This window comes from Rhincodon typus, chromosome 15 (assembly GCF_021869965.1).
Source record: "Rhincodon typus isolate 14 chromosome 15, sRhiTyp1.1, whole genome shotgun sequence".
In the NCBI taxonomy this organism is placed as follows: domain Eukaryota; kingdom Metazoa; phylum Chordata; class Chondrichthyes; order Orectolobiformes; family Rhincodontidae; genus Rhincodon; species Rhincodon typus.
This window is the reverse complement of record NC_063346.1, coordinates 43,450,648-43,465,853: the sequence shown is the minus strand read 5'-3', so window position 1 is coordinate 43,465,853 and position 15,206 is coordinate 43,450,648.

Below are 15,206 nucleotides of genomic sequence, written 5' to 3'. Positions count from 1 at the left end.
AGACAGAGAGAGAAAGAAGAGACAGAGAGCGCGAGAGAGCGAGATGTATATAGAGAGAGAGAGAGCAAGAGAGAAATATAGAGAGAGAGAGAGCGAGAGAGAAGACAGAGAAGAGAGAGAGCGAGAGAGCACGGGAGAGAAGAGAGAGAGCGAGAGAGAGGCGGAGGGAGACAGTGCGCATGGGGTGGGGGGTGAAGCGAGAGAAAGGGGAAAGAGAGGGAAAAGAAAGAGAAAAGAGAGGGAGAGAAAGAAAGAAGAGAGAGGAGAGAGAGAGCACGATCTCAGACTAAAATTACAATCTAGTAGCTACATATATATATATATAAATAAATGAAATATGGATATATACACATATATATATTTTTTTTCACATCTCATGCTTTTTTAACACTTTGTATTGATGTACTGACCTGCTGAGTGAGCCAGAATCTTAGCGTGCTAAGAGTAATAAGCAATTACATGATGTAATTAAAATTATCAGAACCTTGCAGTTTCTTTGGCGGCGGCGGCCGGGGGGGGCAGTGTGGAGGGTGCAGGGTACCTCTCTATAAACTATAGCAATGCATGTTTTAACACAGTCATTAGGCCAGGGAGTCAAAACAATTTCTTTTTTTGCGGACTCTTCTTGAGATTTTCTGGAAGCCACATTTAGGGGATCTTCTATCATTCTCTCTAACTCCTTTATTAGCTGATGTAATTACAATGACATCACCTTCTGTAGTTGTGCAGATATGTAGCATTTGGACTTTCAAAGAAGCAGAATTAGAAGAATTTATCAAATCTCTCATTAACCATCACAAATAACCCCCAATAAACTTACAGCCACAATACACAGGGAAGCATCAATTTCTTCGACACCATTGAAGTCTGGGTCTTCGAGTCAGTGTCAGAGAGGTACAATGAATGTTGACCGCAATTTAATCTGCCCATTTAGCAAATTTTTGCTGGAACTTTTGCATCATGATGTTGGCTCCACTGGGGATGTGGGAACTCGCACCATCGTGAAGCAAGTTGTTGGGCTACATGTCCAGCACAGCCAAGTCCCTTTTTCATGTCATGAACTAAAGACAAGCAGCTTTGTCTCCAGTTCATTGACTGCTCTCTTTAAAGCAATCTCCAACGCTACACCACTTCACCCAGTGGCAGTACTAACAACCCCCAACCTGCATGCACACCCACCAATGTTCACCCTTTCCTGACCCTTCTGACATCAGGAATTCTGCCGGAGACTCCTGAAACAGAATATCAAGAGAGACTTCATGAAGTCAACATGCACTAGGTAGTGGCAGTATTAACCATAGTCGATTGGAGAGCTAAACATGATGGGTATGTTGGCTTATTCAACAGACGTGTTCCTCAGCAGGCTTTACAATACTTAAGCGGTGTTCTAACTAGATCCCTGCATAAATCAGGTCTGCATCATTCCGGCTAGCTGATTGTCCCATTGTCAAAAATGACTTTTGCATCAATTCAGTCAAAACTGGTGATCAGAAATTAAATTTCCTGCCCAAGTATCACAGATGTGTGTCCACCAAGACATCTGCAATATTCCAAGGCACACTGGGAAGGAGAAGTTTCTTCCCACATCCAATGATTTAGAACAGCATTTACAGCGGCATGAAAAAGAACAGACACACACTAGCAACTCAAACAAATAGTTACTATCAAGTCCTGACGAAGGGTTTTGGCCCAAAACGTTGACTTCCCTACTCCTCGGATACCGTCTGACCTGCTGTGCTTTTCCGGCTTCACATTTGTTGACTCTAGCTTCCAGCATCTGCAGTCCTTACTGTCTCCGTTTTCATTCAGTATTTGGATTGCTGATTACTAGGCCAAGATTTCTTGCACAGCTCTAACTCCCCTGGAGAAGGTGAGTTTCCTACTTGAAATTTTGCATTCTTTGGAGCATAGTGACTATTAGGGAGGTGGCTCCAGAATTTTGATCCAGTGACAGTGAAGGAACAATGATACAGTTAAGATAGGAGGGCCTGTGGCTCGGACTGTAGCTTGCTAATGGTGGTGTTCCCACAGACTTGCTGTTCATTTCCTTCTAGTCATTGCAATTGAGAGTTTGGAAGGTGTTATCTAAGGAGGCTGGCTGAGTTGTTGCAGTGTATCTAGTAAATGGCACACATTGTCCCTCCTGTGTTGACAGCAAGGGACTAAACTGTGAAACCTTTAAGTTACCAATCAAGCAGTGAGCTTTGCCCTGGATGATGTCAAGGATCTTATGTTTTGTTGGAGCTGCACTCATCCAAGCAAGTGGAGAGTATATGATCACACCTCTGACTGCACCTTGTGAACAGCGGACAAGCTCTGGTGGAGTCTGGAGGTGAGTTACTCACCACGGCATTGCGAGCCTCTGGCCTGCTCTTGTCGCCACAGTATTTATGCAGTGGGCCATATTGAGTTTCTGCTCAATGCTAAATCCCAGAATATTCATAGTGGTGAGTCAGCAATGACAATACCATTGACTATCAAGAGGAGATGGTTAGATTCTGACTGGAGATAATCATTGCATGGTACTTATGTAGTAAGCAACATTTGCATCAAACATCAGCTCAAGCCTGAACGTTATCAAGATTTTGCTGCATTTGGGCATGGGCTGCTTCAGTATCGGAGGAATCACGAAAGGACTACATATCCCATTTCTGACTTTATGACCAAAGGAAGATTATTGATGATTATTGAGGCAGCTGAAGATGCTTGGGCCTCGGACATTATCCTGAGGGACTCCTGCAGTGATGACTCGAGCAGAAATGATTGACCTCCAGAAACCACAACTATCTTCTTTTGAGCTAGCTGTGACTCCAACCAGTGCAGAATTTCACCCCACTCACCCCAATTCACATTGGCTCCAGTTTTGCTAGTGTTCTTTGATAATATATTCATGTAAAATGCTGCATTGAGGTGATTGCATTTGCTATCAGTCATTCTTACATCACGTCTGGACTTCAGCTTTTTCAGCAATGTATCAAGAAATGAGAGTAGGAGCTGAGCAGGCCAGGTAGAACCATACAGAGCAGGTTATTGCAGAATAAATGCCACAATGATAGCACAACTGACAACAACTTCCAATGCTTGGCTGATGATTGGACCAGAGTTTTTGGACTGCAATTGGCTGGGTGGATATGCTCTCTGTGGGTGGCACATATCTAGACAATTTTCCATATTGTCAGTAGATGCCAAGATTATAACTGTACTGGAACAGCTTGGATTAAAGAACAGCTGGTTCTGAAGTAAATGTTTTCATTACTACTGCTGGAATGTTGTTAGGGCTCACAGCAGTAGAGACATAACGTAATCCATCCTATCGATTGAAACCTGTTCTGTGAGCCCAACAACTCAAGTGAATAAAAAAAGCCTAACAACTATAGTTGTGAATGAACATCTCTCTAAGCATATTTAATTGTGTCCAGGTTTCTTAGTAAAATTTCCCGAGCTGGTCTGTTAGTGAAGTGGCCACTGTTTTGAAAGATTCACAAATAATGAATTTTGATTACAAAATTGTGATTTTCTAATCTAGCCATATATGATTATTAGCTACACACTTAAAAAAAAAAATCAGCCGTGTTCTTGGAAGCTGAAGTTATGTAACAATTTGTTTGATACACATTTTATCCCCACCAAATGTCTTGCTAGAGAATGTCAGCCTTCTTTATTAAAATTGCAATGGATTTCATCAGAGCATTTCCCATATTGTCCCTCAACAAATTTGAATTTAGATTGTGAGAAATAAAATCTACCATTGTAACTTCATTCAAGAATATTTGTAGATATGGTTTTAATTTTAAAAAAATCAAAATACTATTCAAGTCTGTTCTTGTATGAGTTGGTGAGTAAAATTTCAGAGAATGCAATGTGCCAAGATAATGTTACGGCATTAAACATAAAAGGAGAATCCAATCCAGCTTCAACTTATCCACAAAAGGAAAAAGATTGACTGGAATTCTGCAAGTTTGAACAACACCAGAATGTACATTAAGACTCTAAGACAACAAAGCTTTTATTTCAAAAACTTCCAAGAAATCATAGGCTAATGCATGTTAACAATTCAAACTTGAACTTTGTGCAAAATTACAATGGCCTTGGAACTTCTCTGTCTTGCTAAAACAATGTGAATTATGCAAGGCCTATAACCTTGGGAAGAGTTTATTTTGCTAAATGACAGGTCATTTTTGCCCATTAGCAAACCATGTCCAGATACAAGCCATGCATTTAGGCTGCACATTTTACCTGACTTTTCCCTTCTATCTTTAAGGTCCCCCTCTTTCACAATATATCTTTACTTATGATTTAATTCAAGCCCTGCCTCACCTGCACTTTTGATGCTATAGTCCTCACTTAAGCCTTTCTCCTGTTTATCCCAACCAGACCCTTTACTTCCTTAAGTCCAAGGAATTTAGACGTGAACAAATATGGAAATCAATTGGATTACTGATTTAATCAAATACTATCACATGCTACTCTTGCTGCTAAAACATAGTCTACTATTCCAGGTTGATACTAAATAAAAAGTTGTGTATGAATACAAGTTATTAATCAATAGAAGTGGGACAATGCAGCCCACAAACTTTTCCATGACATTTGTAGTTATTTTGGTGTCAATGCAAGTTCAATTTATGAAAGTCAGCAATTAGAATCAAAATTACATGCTAAAAATTGACTTCCAAAATAGGTGTATCTAATTGGCACAGCATCCATTTAACATCAGGTTTCACCCATTCAGTAAAATAATCCGACCTGAATTTTGAAAAAAAACATTGAAACATATTTCACCCCCAATTCAAACTCCCGCTACACTCCCTTTAGATACATAAATTAGTTTCAGAACCAGAAGCTAGAATTCTATCTTTATCTAAGGTCTAAGGGAAGTCATGCCATAATTTTTGATCCTTCAGAGATGGTCAAAATTCAAAGGAACTCGTTTCTTAGAATACAGAAAATCTTGGAGGTAATAATTCATTCCTGGCCATAATGGATCAGCCAGCTATTCCTTATAATTTAATGCCCAACATTCACTTCTGTTTCAAAGAACCCGGCAGATGTAGTATGGCTTCATTAACGTACTGCTAGATGAATTTCAATCCTTGGAATCTCTATTACACAGCTTTCCACACAAAAATAACATCTCCAGGTTAGTGATTTGTCACACACAAGAACAGGAACAAACCCACATTGCAGAGTCTCAGTTTATACAATGAACAAACATGGAGATAAGTATTTCTGTAACTAAATTTTTATAGCCATCGTATTTTGGTCCCAATTTCAAATCATAGATGCACGAGTAATTTGCATTTAAAACACCTCAAATTCTGCCATAAAGTTTAGATTAAACTCAACTTTTTTTTGTGCATACTTTGCTCAGATACATTCTCACGGCAAAAAAAAAGTTTTACAAATTGAAGCAAGGCTGATTGTCTCTAAGTGGTGTCATTCTCCACCACAATCATGACCAAGAAAAAGAGAATAAACATTAGCTTATTTTGATTTTAGTAAAGCTTTTGACAAGGTTCTGCACGGTAGACTAATTAGTAAAGTTAGGTCACATGGGATCCAGGGTGAGCTTGCCAATTGGATATAAAGCTGCCTTAATGGCAGAAGACAGACTAATGGTGGAGGGTTGCTTTTCGGACTGGAGGCCTGTCACCAGTAGTGTTCCACGGGGATCGGTTCTGGGTCCTCTTTTGTTTGTCATTTGTACAAATGATTTCAATAAGAATATAAAAGTCATGGTTAGTAAGTTTGCAGATGACACCAAATTTGGTGGCATACTGGATAGTGAAGAAGATTTTCTAAGGATCTTGATTAAATGGGTCAATGGGCTGAAAATTGGCAAATGGAGTTCAATCTAGATAAATGCAAAGTATTGCATTTTGATACAACAAACAAGGGTTGGGCTTATATAATTAATGGTAGGGCCTTGGGTAGTGTTGTAGAACAGAGGGGCCTAGGGATGCAGGTACATAATTCTTTGACATTTGTATCACTCATAGACAGGGCGGTTAAAAAGGGGTTTGGCATGTTTGCCTTCATTGCTCGCTCCTTTGCGTATAGGTGTTGGGAAGTCCTGTTGACATTGTACAGGACATTGGTGAGGCCTCTTCTGGAATACTGTGTGCAGTTTTGGTCGCCCAGTTATATAAAGTATATTAAGCTGGACAGGGTTCAGAACAGATTTACCAGAATGGGCAGCATGGTGGCTCAGTGGTTAGCACTGCTGCCTCACAGTGCCAGGGACCCAGGTTCGATTCCACCCTCGGGCGACTGTCTGTGTGGAGTTTGCACATTCTCCCCATGTCTGCGTGGGTTTCCTCCAGGTGCTCCGGTTTCCTCCCACAGTCCAAAGATGTGCAGGATTGGTGGATTGGCCATGCTAAATTACCCATAGTGTCCAGGGATGTTTAGGTTAGGTGGGTTAGACATGGGAAATATGGGGATTAGGGAAATGGGTCTGGGAGGGATGTTCTTTGGAGGGGTGGTGTAACTTGTTGGGCCAAATGGCCCGTTTCCACACTGTAAGGATTCTATGAATGTTGCCCGGTATGGAAGATTTGAGTTATAAACAAAGGTTGGATAGGCTGCGACATTTTTCAGTGGAGCATAGAAGGTTTAGAGGTGACCTGATAAAAAATGTTTATAAAACAATGATGGGTATGGATAGAGTTAATGGTGGTTGTCTTTTCCCTAGGATGGGAGATTTCAAGAATAGGGGGCACATTTTTAAGGCGAGAGGAGAGAGACTTTTTTTGTTACACAGAAGGTGGTTTGAGCATGGAATGAACTTCCTGAGGAAGCGGTGATGCGGGTACAATTACAACGTTTAAAAGACATTTGGATAATTCATGAATAGGAAAGGTCTGGAGGGATATGGGCCGGGAGCAGGCAGGTGGGACTAGAAGGGTCTAGGCCCGAAACGTCAGCCTCTCTGCTCCTATGATGCTGCTTGGCCTGCTGTGTTCATCCAGCCCTGCACCTTGTTGTCTGGGACTAGTTTGATTTGGGATTATACTCTGCATGGACTGGTTGGTCTGAAGATTCTGTCTCTGTGCTGTATGACTCTATAAACAATCATAGATGGAGAAAAAAAAAATACAAATGGAGAATACAAATTGGATCTAAAAGCAGGAAGGTATCGATCACAGTAAAAGTTAGAAAGTCATTCTGAAACAGTGACCCAAATGTGTCAGTTCCAAGAAGAAATACGACTGCAGTCACGTGCCTGGCACACCACTCCTACATGGTGTTAGTGGAAAAGCTATTGATACCTTTGGAACTTATGACAGGCAGTGTTAAAATATTAAGCTATTAGCTTTTTTTTGGACTTCAGAATAGGAAACCATGAGTTCAGTTGAGAAGAGAACAGTTTCTCTCCCAACACGGGAACAGACTTTAGTTTAGCACAGTTCAGTTGAGAAAAACTAGTCACTTCAGCAGAAGTCTTTTTCTAGTTGTGAAGTCTCCAAGCCAAGACAGAGTGTTTGGGATAGGAACTTCAAGTTGTTAGAACTGAATCATCTTATACCATCAGAAGAAGTGGAAAGGATTCTTGCCATTAGAATCAAAAGGAATTGTAAAATTGGCTCTGTAGTTCAAGCAACGGAAATTGGAGGAATCAGTGAAGTAAAAAACTTAGAGTTAAGTTGGCAGAAGAGGGTGTCATGAACACTGAACTTTACAAGACATTTACATTTCAAAATTTCCTTTTAACACAAAAGGTAAAGCACATGGTTTGAAAAGGGAGAGTGGTGAATTCCTGGTAACGAGTTCGGTTTAAAGACATGCTCATGTAACTCAAGGTTGCCATGGAGTTGGAAAAAATGGAGAGAAAAACTCAAACAGAAACCCATCGAGGTATTTAAGTGCAGTTTATAGCACCTCACAGAATCACAGAACTGAGAAAAAGCTGCTGCTGACAAGCATGAAGAGAAAAAAAATTGGAATGCTCCCACAAACTAATCTGTTTTGCTCCATAGGAAATGATAGAGGAAAAGAGTTTTATGAGAGTCAACTAATCAGTTTAGAAGGAATCAGATAAAGAGTCTCTGGAATTTCGGATCATCAGGTCTGTTGAGATCTGAAAAAAGCATCAAGCTGTTGAGGATCATCGTTTCCAGAAAACCTCAGGCAGAGTGGAATTATTTTCACAAGCTATTAGAAGTTTTGAACTGGTGGAGCAGGGAATGGTGAACCTCTTCTGGAGAACTGAGGGACCGAGACTGTCCTTTCAGCGCTTCATACTGGACAGAAGGATGGGGTAAAATAACTATCTCCTTTTAAAAAGGTTAGCTCTGGCTGTCTTAAGCTCATGCAAGACTTCCATTTTTAATTTGATGTATTAGCTGGTTTATTTATTAATGTGTGAACTAGATATAGAATCCCTAAAGTATGAAACAGGCCCTTCGGCCCAACAAGTTCACGCCACCCCTCAGAGCATCCCCCTATAATCCACCTAATCTACACATCCCTGAACACTACTGGCAATTTAACATGGCCAATCCACCTAACCTGCACGTCTTTGGACTGTGGGAGGAAACCGGTGCACCCGGAGGAAACCCACTCAGACACAGGGAGAATGTGCAAACTCCACACAGATAGTCACCAGAGGGTGAAATCGAACCTGGGTCCCTGGCGCTGTGAAGCAGCAGTGCTAACCACTGAGCCACCATGCCACCCTAGTTGACTTTACTTTGTTACAATAAAAGTTTTAAAAAGTTAAATCTTGTTCTCTGGTTATTTCAATGGCATTGTAGAAATTAGTTTCTTTTCAAAAAGTCACTGGTCTCCAGTGATTGCAAGTAGAATTTGAGGAATGGAAAGAACTGAGGTTTGCAGAACTGGAGGATGTTAAAAGAGGTAGGGAGCAAGTGAAGACATGGAAGGATTTGAAAGGATGAGATTTTCTTTTGTTTAAAATGAAATATTTTTGTGCAGGGAGCCAAAGCCAGCGATGGATACAAGTCCAAATATAGGCAGATGAGTTTGGGATGACCAAGTTTCTGAAGGGGGAAAATTTTCAGCTGGCCACAACAGCCTCAGAAGAATCATATCTAGAGGAAACTAAGACATGGATAAAGGTTATCAGCAGGTGAAAATAGAGGTTGAGATGGACAGCGTTACAGGGGTGAAAACAGGTGATGAAGGCAACTCGGAGTTGGAAACTCATTTGTGGTCAAACAGGAGCTAAGGTTGGGCAAAAGACTAGCTCAGGCTCAGGGACCTGGGGAGGAGTGAAGTCAGTGACTAAGGAATGAAGGTTATGGTGTGGACCAAAGACATTGGCTTCAGTCTTCCTAATACTTAATTGGAAGAAATCTCCATGCATGCTGCTTTTGCCCAACATTTGGGTAGCAAATTAGGGTAAAGGAAGGTGTGGAGAAGTAGTGAGGTACAGCAAGTGAAGTACAAAATGGGTTATCAGCGAACATGTGGAATTTGATATATATTTTCCACATTATTTTGCAGGGGCAAGTGTGTATTTTTTTTCTAATTCACTCACAGGATGTGGATGTCTCTGGCTAGGCCAGCATTTATTGCCCATTTCTAATTGGCCAGAGGGCAGTTAAGAGTCAACCACATTGATGGGAGTCTGAAGTCACATGTTCTTCAGACCAGGTAAAGATGTCCTTCAGGGAAAGGAAATCTATGAACCAGATGGGTTTTTCCAACAATTGACAATGGTTTCATGGTCAACATTAGGCCTTTACTTCCAGATTCTTTACTGAATTCAAATTCCACCATCTGCCCCAGAACATTAGCTGAGTTTCTGGATTAATAGTCTAGTGATAATGTCACTGGGCCATTGCATCTCTATTTCAATGTGAATATTGAGAGGGAGCCACTTAGGACTGAGATGAGAAGAAATTTCTTCATCCAGAGAGTGGTGAGCCTATGGAATTCACCACCATAGACAACAGTCAAGACCAAAACATTGTATGATTTCAAGGAAGTGTTAGATATAGCTCTTGGGACTAAAGAAATGAAATGATAAGGGGCAAAAGCAAGAACAGGCTGTTAAGTTAGATATTCAGCCATAATCATAGGAATGGCAGAGCAAGTTCGAAGGGCTGAACAGCCTACTCCTGCTCCTTTCTTTGTAACACCAGTGAAAACCATGTGGAAGTGCACAGAGAAGACACTGCAAGCAATTCTCTGGCTACAACTGAATAGTTAGACTGAAACTAGACAATGTGAACACGATGATGAGAAATTTAGATGAAATGCTACCAGACAGACAATGTAGCACAACAAGGACTGGGTGATTGATGGGCAAATGGGACTTGGTGTGATCTATAGCACATACAGTAACAATATATTTAACTCAAAAGCACCTCCTTCTTCTGCAATGACCTCTACCTTGAGAAGGGCAAAAGCAGTAATATTGTACGAACATCGTCACTTCTATGTCAAGCAGCACCACTGACAATACACCACCATTACTTCAACATCATGTTCATGCTACTGCTGTGCGCTGATATACAGAATGCAAGCCAAGACACTAAAGTAACGCACTATTACATTAATTAGCTAATTCCTGTTAAAAATAAACACTTGCCAAGAAAAACAAAAATGTTGTTTATATTAAGGTACTCCCCCTCATTAGTGGTTCGACAGCATTATATGGTTCAACATCAACAAGCTACTTTTATGGAAATGAATCTGAGGAAGAGACCAACAGGACCGCAGCAAGGCTATTGGAAGAAAGGACTCTTGTTCGGGTTTTGCTCGGGAGCAGACTTGAACCTCAAAGCTTCACTTGGACCACAGAATAGCCAGTGTGATGACAAAGTGAATGCTTTTTATACATTATTAGATAATTTGCAATTTCAATATTTAGAGAATCCAAGTTTTGCAAAATTCATAGCCTATGCAGTGGCATTGAAGAAAATATTTACAAGAATAAATTTGAAAAACCACATTCAATAGGGATGTAATATAATGGAAACGTTTTTCTCTGAAGCAGCATAGTCAAAGATGCTGCATCATTACACTGCAAACTGGTAAGATGTCAAAATTTGTACAGAGATTATTAATTTGCTATCAAGTATGAACTTAATATGCTCAAAATGACTTCATAATAGGACGACAAGTACAGCTGACTTAATGAGGCATCACTCTAGATATACGGCATCCAAGGGTTTTCAGGGAAAGCAACAACTGCAGCCGAAGGAAGCTGAAGAATAAGGCAGCATTGTTTGATGTGCCTTACTTAGGGAGCAGGCATTAACGTTATTACAACAAAAGTCCAGATTCAGTCAACTAGAATATGAGGGGATGGAACATATGTTTGTGCTCACGGACAGTACATAGACAACAACCATCATTCAATTAGCTGGCAGACCAGCTTCCTTGCAGAGATACATCATTACTACAATCTGACTTTACTCATTTTGATTGATAAACCAATGAAGATATGGAAGTTCTGAAAGAACTTTACGATTACAGATCACTGCAATTACTAACTTAGTGTCGACTTCTTTTAACACGGAAATGCTATTTAAAAAAAAGTCACTGTTTTTGTAACTTAGCATTTTTTTATTCCATCTTGATTTGACAATGTTGTGAAGGTAGATTACGGATAAACCAGGTGAAGTACTTCTACTCAAAGAAATGAAGTATGTGTAACTGTGTGTCTGTGTTACTTGATCCTTTGACCTGAAGGTCAGTATGGGTGTCTGATAGTTAGGCTCCAGTAATTCAGATGAAGCCATAAAAGGAGGAGGTGGTTTAGAAGATTCACCAAAGTATTAAGGACACGAACAGTGGTTAATTACTACACTGGAATAGCTCTGTTTTCGTAGAGTTAAATTTTAAAAAGAAAAGTTGGTTATTTACTTGCTCTCAGAAACAATGGCTGAATCTAGTCTCACGATTATTTTTAACTGCAAAATTTGGGCCTGTTTGTTCTCTGTATTTTTACAACAGAATTGAGACCTAGAGCCCCCTACTGTTTATTCAGCAAATTCCATAAAATAATCTTCAGTTAACAATTCATTACACAGATTTACACGTAATGGTTAGTTGAGTATAGAAAATTGAGTTTTATTTGAAGTTCATTCTTTAAGGAAGAAAACGATTACAACACATCCAAGTCAAGAATATTTATCTAGTCATTCAAATATTATCTTCATCTGTGTTTACATAATTACAAGTTAGACAGTCAGAGTTATACAGATCGGAAGCAGACCCTTCGGTCTAAGTCATCTATACTGACCAGGTTTCCTGAACTAAATTAGTTCCATTTGCCTGCTTTTGGTCCATAACCCTCTAAATCTGCACTGCTGCAAACACACAAAGAGAAGCTTAATAATAAAAGCACAGTTAGACCAAACACAAATGTATCTGCCCAATAATGGGGAGGTAGTGGTGTATGGCAAATGTCACTGGCCTAGTAAGCTCAAACCCCGGGCTAATGATCTGGGTACATGGGTTCAAATGCTACCATAGCAGATAGTGAAATCTGAATCTAATGAAAACATGGAATAAAAAGTTGCCCCAAATAGTGACCAAGTGACCACTGTCAATGTGGTTCATTTTATGGATTAGTGCCCTTTAACGTCCTTCCCTTAGGAAAGGAAACTGTCATCCTTAGCTGGTCTGGCCTACATGTCACTACAGACCCACAGAAATGTTGATGACTCTTAAATGCCCTCTCCACAAGTAGAGATGTTCAAATAATACTGGCCTAGCAACACCCACTTCCTGTGAACAAATAAAAAATTAAATTTAAAGATCATGGCATTATGACTTCAGTTTCTTGGTGTTCTTGTGCATATTGGTTACAGAAAGATCACAGAATCACTACAGTGTGGAAAGAGGCCATTCGGCCCACCAAGTCTGCAATGACCCTCCCACCCAGACCCAACCCATCCTGGTCCTGTAAACCTGCATTTACCATTGCTAATCCACCTAGCTTGCACATCTCCAGACACTAAAGGGGCAATTTCACATTGACAACCCACTTAACCTGCAACTCTTTGAACTGTGGGAAGAAACTGGAGCATTGTGCTGATACTCATGAGGACACAGCTAGAACATGAAAACTACACAGTCACTCAAGGCTGGAATCGAATCCGGGTCCCTGGCACTGTGAGTGGCATGATGCCATGCACCAGCAAGCTAATGCTTTCAGTTCAATAAATCCAAATCTGGCATACTAGTTTCTTGGGAAGTTCTACTGGCTGCTTTTGTCACTGAGTACTGCACAAGCCCAAGGTTGGAGGTGGTAAACCACAATAACTTGGTAAGGAGTACGTTGTTAGTTGAAATTATGTCATAGTAAGCATAAATTACATCCCAAGATCCTGAGACAATATATAAGTACTTTAGCAACGATTTACATCATGGCCACCAATCGTTAACTGGTTATAAAATTCTATTTACATTATCTTAATGAAACTTTCACTATGCTACTTAAGACAGTAGTCCAAGCATTTAGGATGCATATTCAAAAGTAAGCAAACATAAATCATTGAAAACCAAGGAATGGAGAAGTGTTGTTTTCCAAATACATGAAGTATCCAGGAGCCCAAACATACTGAAACTGATTTGATTGAAATGTGACAATACAGTGGAATCTCTCTCACTGGTATAAATTCAGGTCAAGTCCCATTTAAGATGATTTCTACTGCAAGCTTATAAACATTTAAAATTCATTAAATGCCTTTTACAAACTTAGCAGGTCCAAAAAGCAAATACACAATACTTTTGAAGTGTAGTCTCAGTTGCACTATAACAAATGTAAAAGAGGTAAAGGACCAGATAAATGTGTGTTGAGGATGTTGGTTAGGAGGAAATATTGACTAGGATATCCGAGAGTGCTCATGGTTCTGCTTCAAAATAGTATCATGGCAACTTTTACATCCATCTCCAGGAACACTTGGCTTCAGTTTAACATTTCATCCACCAGACAGCCCCTTTGACAGTGCAGCACTCCCATAGGATTGCACAAAATTGTGTGCTCAAATTTCATGAATGCAATTTAAACCCAGGACATTCTGAGTTTAAAAGTGTGCTGCCATTGAGCCACATTGCCAGCATAAAGTAGAATTTCTTCAAATTAACTTTGTACACCTGCAAGATAAATGCATACTTAAATGTCACTACTGAAGTTTTCCAACAGCTACACACGTGCAATGCTCCAACTGTTATCAAATTTGTAAAAGTTTAAACAGGGTACTTTTGGCAACGGGGACGTGCTAGTTTACTGTATTGCTCTGCCAATGTTAAGCCACTATTGTAAAGTTCAAGAGTTTTATCACCCAGATCCAAAGGTGGTCAGAACCCTAGTTTCATATTAGCAGTGTCAGAGTGCTTAGTTATCAGTCGATAAGGCAACCACAAGAGCCATATCAATAAGGATACAGAAATTCACCTCATTCACACTGTCAGGCACAATGACTTCTCCAGACGAGTTCACTAAATCATCTTATAAGCACACTGTGTCCTAGGTCCTGTTTAAAGTTAAAACGAGAAACAGTATCCTCCTTCAGCAAGATGGAGAGAACTTCTGTGCAACATGGATATAACTACTGTGAAAGGTCTCCTGGTAAAAATCATAACAGATTGAGGAAACAAAACTGAAACATCACTACTGGGTTTCGTGAAGTTGACAATTCACTGGGCATATAATAATTGGGGCAAACACAAATAAGACCCGCAGCAGACACATCAATTATGACTTCATGTAAAGCACAGATAAAAAAGGAAGGACGCAACAAATGTAGCCCATTCCTACATATATAAAATATAAAACCAAAGGAGAAGGAGTGATCTTTACAGTAGACCTGACAAACTTCACTTTCACGATAAAAATGATCCACTTTCCTGCAAAGACAAATCAGGGTAATGAAATACAATCTCATTGTACCCTCAATCCCCATTACAGTACATAACTTCTTGTATACAACACCTCAATACTTCGCCTCTATTCTCTTGCATGACACATTTTTTCATTATAATCATCATTCTCTGAGTTCTTCCGAATAGATAATGCAGTGGAGTGTGAAATGTTGAATTTTAGTAGGAAGAACATGGAGTGGCAACATAAAGGATACAATGCTAAAGTGGATGCAGGACAGAGACAACTGGGAATGCAAGTACAAATTGCTGAAGATGACAATGCAGATTGAGAAAGTAGTTTAAAAGTCACAAGATCCTGGGCTTCATTAAAAAGGCACAAGTACAAGGCAGAAAAGTTATGCTGA